An 8,087-nucleotide genomic window follows, 5' to 3' on the forward strand; every position below is an offset into this window, starting at 1 on the left:
GGACAGCTGCAAGACCACATTTGACGGGACAGTCCAATTCAGAATGGCTAATATCAGTTTTGGATGTTCTCTCTCTCTCTTTCTCTCTCTCTGCCACCCCCCACTCTCTTTCTCTCTCTCTCTCTCCATATATATATTTATATATATTTTTTTTTCTTTGAGACAGAGTCTCACTCACTCTGTTGCCCAGGCTGGAGTGCAGTGGCTTGATCTCGACTTACTGCAACTTCCACCTCTCAGGTTCAGGTGATTCTCCTGCCTCAGGAGATCCCTCCTGAGTAGTGCGATTGCAGATGCATGCCACCACACTCAGCTAATTTTTGTATTCACCGTATTGGGCAGGCTAGTCTTGAACTCCTGACCTCAGGTGATCTGCCCACCTCAGCCTCCCAAAGTGCTGGGATTAGAGGCGTGAGCCACTGTGCATGGCCTCTTTCTATATTTTTTATTGTAGTAAAACACACATAACATAAAATGTACTATTTCAGCCATTTGAAGTACATAGTTCTGTGGCATTAAGTACGTGTATATTGTGCAGCCATCCACCACCATCCCTCTCCAGAGCTTTCTCCTCATCCCAAACTGAAAGTCTGTACCCATTAAACTGTAACTCCCCATCCCCCCGCCCTCAGCCCCTGGCACCCGCAATTCTACCTTCTGTCTCTATGAATTTGACTACACTAGGTATCTCATAAAAGTGGAATCACAGGCGGGTCATGGTGGCTCACACCTGTAATCCCAGAACTTTGGGAGGCCGAGGAGGGTGGATTACAAGATCAAGAGATCGAGACCATCCTGGCCAACATGGTGAAACCACATCTCTACCAAAAATACAAAAATTAGCTGGGCATGGCGGTGCACGCCTGTAATCCCAGCTACTCGGGAGGCTGAGGCAGGAGAATCTGTTCAGTGCCCTCCTGCAATCACCTGGCAACAGATGGACATCTGTCTCAAAGAAACAGAGAAAAGAGAGAAGGGGAGGGAGGGAGGGAGGGAGAAAGGAAGGAAGGGAGGGAGGGAGGGAGGGAGGGAGAAAGGAAGGAAGGAAGGAAGGAAGGAAGGAAGGAAGGAAGGAAGGAAGAGGAAGGAAGGAAGGAAGGAAGGAAGGAAGGAAGGAAGGAAGGAAGGGGAATCACAGTATTTGTCTTTTTGCAATGGGCATATTTCACTTAACATAACATCCTCAAGTTTCATCCGTGTTGGAGCACGTGTCAGAACTTCCGTTTTCCGGCTGGATGTTGCATTGTGTGGTTACAGCACATTTTGTTTATCCATTCATCTCTCAGTGCACACCTGGACTGCTGCCACCTTTTGACTACTGCAAATAATGCTGCTATGAATGTGAGTGTGCAAATACCTGTTTGAGTCTCTACTTCATTCTTTTGATCTCTTTATATTTTAAGAGACAGTTTTTTGGATGTCACTTCTCATCAGTTCGTTCCTGGGAAGCTCAGCTGGGAAGTTACTGGTATCTGTCTCATCCAAAAGGTTAAATCTTCCAGTGTCCTGAGTACACACCAGCAATTAGCAAACGCAGGACCACATTGAAATGCCTGTTGCTGAGATTGTTGTCAGCTAAATTATGGGTGCCAGGTAGATAACAGTGAGGTTGCATTTCACAAATGTGTCACCTGACTTTCAGAAACTTCCCATTTCATACCAACTATGATCTGACAGCACCAAAGAAGCTGCAACATGAACTAAGGTGTACCTAGCTTCAGAGAAGAAAAGTGCAAAAGGAACCTCTTTAATTCATTTCCTCACTGATCTTCTCTGTTAAATACATTGCCATCAATTAACTTTTCTATTCTCTATTTGGAAATTTCCTTACTAAACAAAATTCTATCTGATTCTAAGTAGACTATAAGGCACTATGAACCCAAGTTATACATGAAGGATTATTTCAAGAAATGGGAGGGAGGAGGGTGGCAGGATGGTGCTGGAAAGCACTATAGTGTGTGTGGACAACAGTGAGTACGTGCAGAATGAGGACTTCTCCCCACCCGGCTGCAGGCCCCGCAAGACGCTGTCAACATAGTATGTCATTCAAAACCTGCAGCAGGCCAGAAGCGGTGGCTCATGCCTGTAATCCCAGCACTTTGGGAGGCCGAAGCGGGCAGATCATGAGGTCAGGAGTTCAAGACCAGCCTGACCAACATGGTGAAACCCCGTCTCTACCAAAAATACAAAAATTAGCCGGGTGTGGTGGCACGTGCCTGTAGTCCCAGCTACTCACGAGGCTGAGGCAGGAGAATCCCTTGAACCCAGGAGACAGAGGTTGCAGTGAGCCGAGATTGCGCCATTGAACACCAGCCTAGGTGACAGAGCAAGACTCAGTCTCAAAAAAAAAAAAAAAATTAAACAAAACCCGCAGCAACCCTGAGAACAACATGGCCCCCATCACACTGGCTAATGACTATGAAGTGCTGACCACACTCACTGCAGACACCAGCCGCATCCTGTCCAAGCTACACACCATGCAACCCAAGGGCAAGATCACCTTCTGCACTGGCATCCACGTGGCCCATCTGGCTCTGAATGAAGCGCCAATGGGGCAAGAATCACAAGACGCATATCATTGCCTTCGTGGGAAGCCCGAAGGCAATGAGAAGGATCTGGTGAAATTGGCAAAATTCCTCAAGAAGGAGAAAGTAAATGCTGACATGATGAATTTTGGGGAAGAGGAGGTGAACACAGAAAAGCTGACAGCCTTTGTAAACACGTTGAATGGCAAAGATGGAAGCGGTTCTCATCTGGTGGCAGTGCCTCCTGGGCCCAGCTTGACTGATGCTCTCATCAGTTCTCCGATTTTGGCTGGGGAAGGAGGTGCCATGCTAGGTCTCGGTGCCAGTGACTTTGAATTCGGAATAGATCCCAGTGCTGATCCTGAGCTGGCCTTGGCCCTCAAGTTTCTATGGAGGAGCAGCAGCAGCGGCAGGAGGGGGAGCCCAGATGAGCAGCTGCAGCTTCTGCTGCTGAGGCCAGGATTGCTACGACTGGGACTGAAGGCTCAGACGAGGCCCTGCTGAAGACGACCATTAGCCAACAAGAGTTTGGCCATACCGGACTTCCTGACCTAAGCAGTGTGACTGAGGAAGAGGAGACTGCTTATGTCATGCAGATGTCCCTGCAGGGAGCAGAGTTTGGCCAGCCGGAATCAGCAGACATTGATGCCAGCTCAGCCATGGACACATCTGAGCCAGCCAAGGAGGAGGATGATTACGATGTGATGCAGGATCCCGAGTTCCTTCAGAGTGTCCTAGAGAACCTCCCAGGTGTGGATCTCAACAATGAAGCCATTTGAAATGGCTCCCTGGCCTCCCAGGCCACCAAGGATGGCAAGAAGGACAAGAAGGAGGAAGACAAGAAGTGAGACTGGAGGGAAAGGGTAGCTGAGCCTGCTCAGGGGACTGCATGGGAGGTGCAGAATATAGGGTTAGATGTGTGTTATCTGTAACCATTACAGCCTAAATAAAGCTTGGCAACATAAAAAAAAAAAAAAAAAAAAAAAGGAAATGGAACCTCTCATTTCCCATCAGGTTTACATCTGATTTTTCATTCATATCTGATGGGAAATGAGAGGCTCTCCAAGGTAGGTGGTGCAGTTTTTGGACAGTGACTTGGTTTGCCTTTACTGTCACTTCATTGTCACTTGTCTGAGGATAAGAGGGTGTCCCGAGACAGAAAACAGAACAGAGCAGAGGATTGGGAAGGCACCTTGCTTTCACTCTATATTTGGAAATGAACTTGACTGCTGCGATCACTAGTGCAACATCTTGCTGTATTGATTAACCTGTACTCAGGTAGCGCTGGTGACAGAAACGATCCGTCTGTTTCTAAAGAAAATCAGAGTCTTGGCCAGGCACAGTGGCTCACGCCTGTAATATCAACACTTTGGGATGCTGAGGCGGGTGGATCACTTGAGATCAGGAGTTCAAGACCTGCCTGGCCAACATGGTGAAACCCTGTTTCTACTAAAAATACAAAAATTAGCCAGACATGGTGGTGCATGCCTGCAATCCCAGCTACTTGGGAAGCTGAGGCAGGAGAATCGCTTGAACCTCGGAGGCAAAGACTGCAGTGAGCCAAAAATCACACCACTGCACTCCAGACTAGGTGACAGACTAAGACTCCATCAAAAAAAAAAGAAAAACAAAATCACAGTCTCACTCCATGTCATAGAAATAGTGGCAACTGTAAGGTACACATATGGCTGTCAGTGGGTGAAGTCTGTTCCTCAAAATGCATATTGAAGCCCTACCCTCTGGTGCCTGTGAATGTGACCTTATTTGGAAACAGAGACTTTGTGGATGTCATCAAGTTAAGATGAGGCCATTAGAATTGGCCCTAATCAGCCCAGTGTGGTGGCTCATGCCTGTAATCCCAGCACCTTGGGAGGCCGAGGCAGATGGATCACCTGAGGTCAGGAGTTCCAGACCAGCCTGACCAACATGGAGAAACCCGTCTCCACTAAAAATACAAAATTAGCCAGGCATGGTGGTGAATGCCTGTAATCCCAGCTACTTGGGAGGCCGAGGCAGGAGAATCACTTGAACCCGGCAGGCGGAGGTTGCGGTGAGCCAAGATCGCGCCATTGCACTCCAGCCTGGGCAAGAAAGAATGAAACTCTGTCTTAAAAAAAAAAAAAGCTTCATAGAATTGGCCCTAATCTAATCTGACAGGTGTCCTTATAAGAAGAGAACGACATGTGAGGAGAGACATGCAGGAAGACCACCATGTGATGAAAAAGGCAGAGATTGGAGTGGTCATGCTGGAAACCAAGGAATGCCAAGGATCTGGCCACCGCCAGAAGCTGGAGGAGGCCAGGAAGGCATCTACCCAGTCTCAGAGGAGCACAGCCCTGCTAGCATCTTGGTTTTGGACTCCTGGCCTTCAGAACTGCAAGGCAACAGACAAATGTCTGTTGTCTCAAGCCTCCCAGCATGTGGCACTGTGTTACAGCAGCACGAAAACACCAACGCTCTGGCCAAGTTTCAGGGCTGTTCTCTTGGTGGAAAAGTAACCATCTCTTAAGTCTGAATTTGCAATTCACTGTTCATGTCAGAAAGTACAATCTTAAACCCAAGAACATGGGAATTTTGAATCCAGAATCGAATGGACATGCATGCATCAATAGAATCCGAGCCTCACGCTCTTCCTACCTCACTCGTCTTTGGGGCAGTTTTGTGGGATTTTCCTAAGGAAAGGGTCTATTTTTCGAAAGCGGCCCCAAGGCCTACAGTTCTAAATCCAGACCGTGTCTGAGCAGGGACAGTCTAGGTTCCTGTATCCCTGCCCCCCAGTGGGCTGTAAGTCCTGCGTCCTCCTCAATGAAGGGTGGAGACTGCCCATCCCTGCAGTGGGTCCGTATCTGGCCCTGTCCCCCTTGGCTCCTTACAGGGCAAGAGAGGCTCTGAAGCTGCTTCTTTCTTTCTTTATTGCAATTGGCCTAGTTCCTGGCTTCTTTTCCTGCCTATATTACCAGCAGGGAGGGAAGGAGACTCCTCCAACAAGAAGGTCCCCACCCCAAATAGTGCCATTGTCAATGCCAGGAATCCAAAAGGTCCCAACCCACAAACCACAACACCCCTCTCCAGGAAGGGGTGACAAAAGCTCTCCTTCGGCAATACCTACGACGGATAAGGCACCACGCCGGGCACTTTGCATCCATCAACTCACACAGCTACATCATTACCAAACCCGGGCTCACCGTTCTTTTAGCCAAAGATGGAGGATCCTTTTCCGAGGCTGACCTGCACTCCTAGTTGCCATGGAGAAAGAAGAAACCCTGGTTCCTTCACTGCGTGGTTCCTATGAGGCCTCAGAGGCAGCAGCTGCCTTGTGCTTCTCTCGCTGGACCTCACGTGACCTCTAGGCCTCACTGGACACAGACCCTGTGACTCCAGACAAAGGGTCAGGAACTTTCTGAGGCCCAGTCCAGCAATTCCTGCTCAGAGAGACCCATGGTTTGAAACCAAATGATGCATTTGTGCAGCCCTCCAGTTGTAACATTTGCCCAAGGGCTGTGAGCTGCGAAGCTAGCACTGGACCGGGCTCGCTCCTCAGGGACTCTGAACCCAGCGGCGCAGAGAGAGATGCAGACCCCAAGTCAGAAACAACACCACCTGGCCATGCAAGGAGCTGATGCTGAGATGCAAGGGCTGCAGTGAGGCCCTGGGGAGAACTTGCAGCTGCCAACTCATTCTGGAGATGGATACAGGGTAGTAGCATGAGACAGGGTAGTAGCATGAGACAGTGTAGTGATAGGAGCCCACAAGGTGAGGCCAGTGTGCTCAGTTCAATCCCTGCCTCCACCACTTACAGGTGTATGACCTTGGGCGGGTGATTTCACTTCTCACAGTCTCTTTTACCATCCATAAAATGAGGTTAATAGGAGTACCTAAAGCAAAGGTTGTTTTAGGATTAAATTAATAAATAGACGTAATATGCTTAAAACAACAGCTAGCACACAATGAATGCTGCCTTTGTGTTCAGGACCATTGTGAGTTTTGTTACTATTAACACAAGCAGTCTCCTTAGGTCAGACCTCTGCAAAGATATCATAGGCCTAGCACCAAGGTTTTCATGGAAGCGTAGTGACTTTCACAGGATATGCTGCTGATGAATAGAGCAAAGTCAAGTTTTACCACGACCTTTACTCTAGCAAGTTAGCTAAGGATCCACTAACTGCAGACTCAAGTTGTCAGCATATGTGTCGCTCAAATCAAAGGGGACCCAAAACGGTAACCCAAACCCCAGGCATCTCTGCATACATAATTTTCCCTTCATTAATTTGTTTAGTCAACAAACTTTTGCCAGCTTCCTAATGTGTCAGACCCTAGTCTGGCTCCATGAGAAATCAAAAAATGAATCAAGCTTCAAAGACCAGTTGAGATCAGAATAAAGGTGATCTATCCATCCATCCATCTACCCATCTATCCATCTATCCATCCATCCATCCGTCTGTCCATCAGTCCATCCATCCATCCATCCATTGAAACATTGACTAACTTCCATCATACCCAACCCATCAGGACAGTTGCTGCCCTAACTCAATGGGATGATTTTAGGAGTGTTAGGTAAATGCTCAAGACTTTGCTCTTCCAAATCCTCACTTACCCCCAATTGGCATTCGAAGTTTTACTATTAAATCTTTATTCCTTAGACTTAAAAGTACCTCCTGGGAGGGGCAAAATGTTGAGCCATTATGAGTCATTTACACCTTAGAGTTTAAAACCAGATCCAAGGGTAGATGTTGATGGAAATTGGCGAAGCCAGGAGAAGAGTCCCCTGCCCACTCAGGGAGAGGATTGGGAGAGAAGGGCTGGAGCCTCGGGACCAGCCTCTCTGCCCCCTCATTTTCCCTGGGTCTGTGTGTGCCTGTGGCCCTGACTCTGAGAGGCAGGAGGGGAAGGTATAGTGCTAGCCAGGCTCCCTGCTACTCATACGTGCTGGAGTCCAATAACTATTTGATGAACGAAGAACAAATCAATACCTTTCTATTTAGATTTCGTCACATCATGTTTCTGTGACTTTGCCCTCTGGTCCAGGAAACACTGTTTTATCCAAGAGGAGCCTTGGGCCAGGGTCACAGGGCAGGGAATTTTCATACTTTAGCCCAGAACAGGAATGACTTGTTCCAAAGAAAATCAAGACTAATAAAGATTTCACGAAATATCTACAAAATGGAACGTTATGTCCATTTCATTCACTGTCATAGTATAATATCTCTAAAAAATATCATAATATTTTAAAGCAATTTGGAGTTTACATTTTCTCTCTGCGGGGTTTCCTAATAATACACAACGAATGCCAAGAAATCAAAGCCAGTTGTAAACTAAATGTAATGAACTTGTAGCCAAATCATCTCAAAGGCAAAGTTATAAAAAATAATTTCTAAAAAGTGCCCAGAATAAAATTATAGATAATATGGGCACATTTTACTATTATGCTAGTACCCCTACCTATTCCCACATTCTTAAAATGTTGTTCAGCAAAGGCAATGATTCTATCTCCAAGTTAGTTCATTCCTTTAACAATTTCATTTCAGCCTGTGTAACTTCTTTAGGTGGGGTGGAGGGTCTAAC

At 47.2% G+C, this 8,087-nt stretch overlaps 1 long non-coding RNA gene and 1 pseudogene across 1 annotated transcript in view; one reads left to right on the forward strand and one right to left on the reverse strand.

The window, feature by feature from the left end:
• The window catches only part of LOC131381168 (uncharacterized), a 67,287-nt gene that overhangs the window by 8,486 nt on the left and 50,714 nt on the right, over nt 1-8,087 (reverse strand). The window lies entirely within an intron of this gene.
• LOC116482158 (26S proteasome non-ATPase regulatory subunit 4-like) lies at nt 1,934-3,413 on the forward strand (annotated as a pseudogene).

Source organism: Hylobates moloch, unplaced genomic scaffold, assembly GCF_009828535.3.
Source record: "Hylobates moloch isolate HMO894 unplaced genomic scaffold, HMol_V3 SCAFFOLD_14, whole genome shotgun sequence".
Lineage (NCBI taxonomy): Eukaryota > Metazoa > Chordata > Mammalia > Primates > Hylobatidae > Hylobates > Hylobates moloch.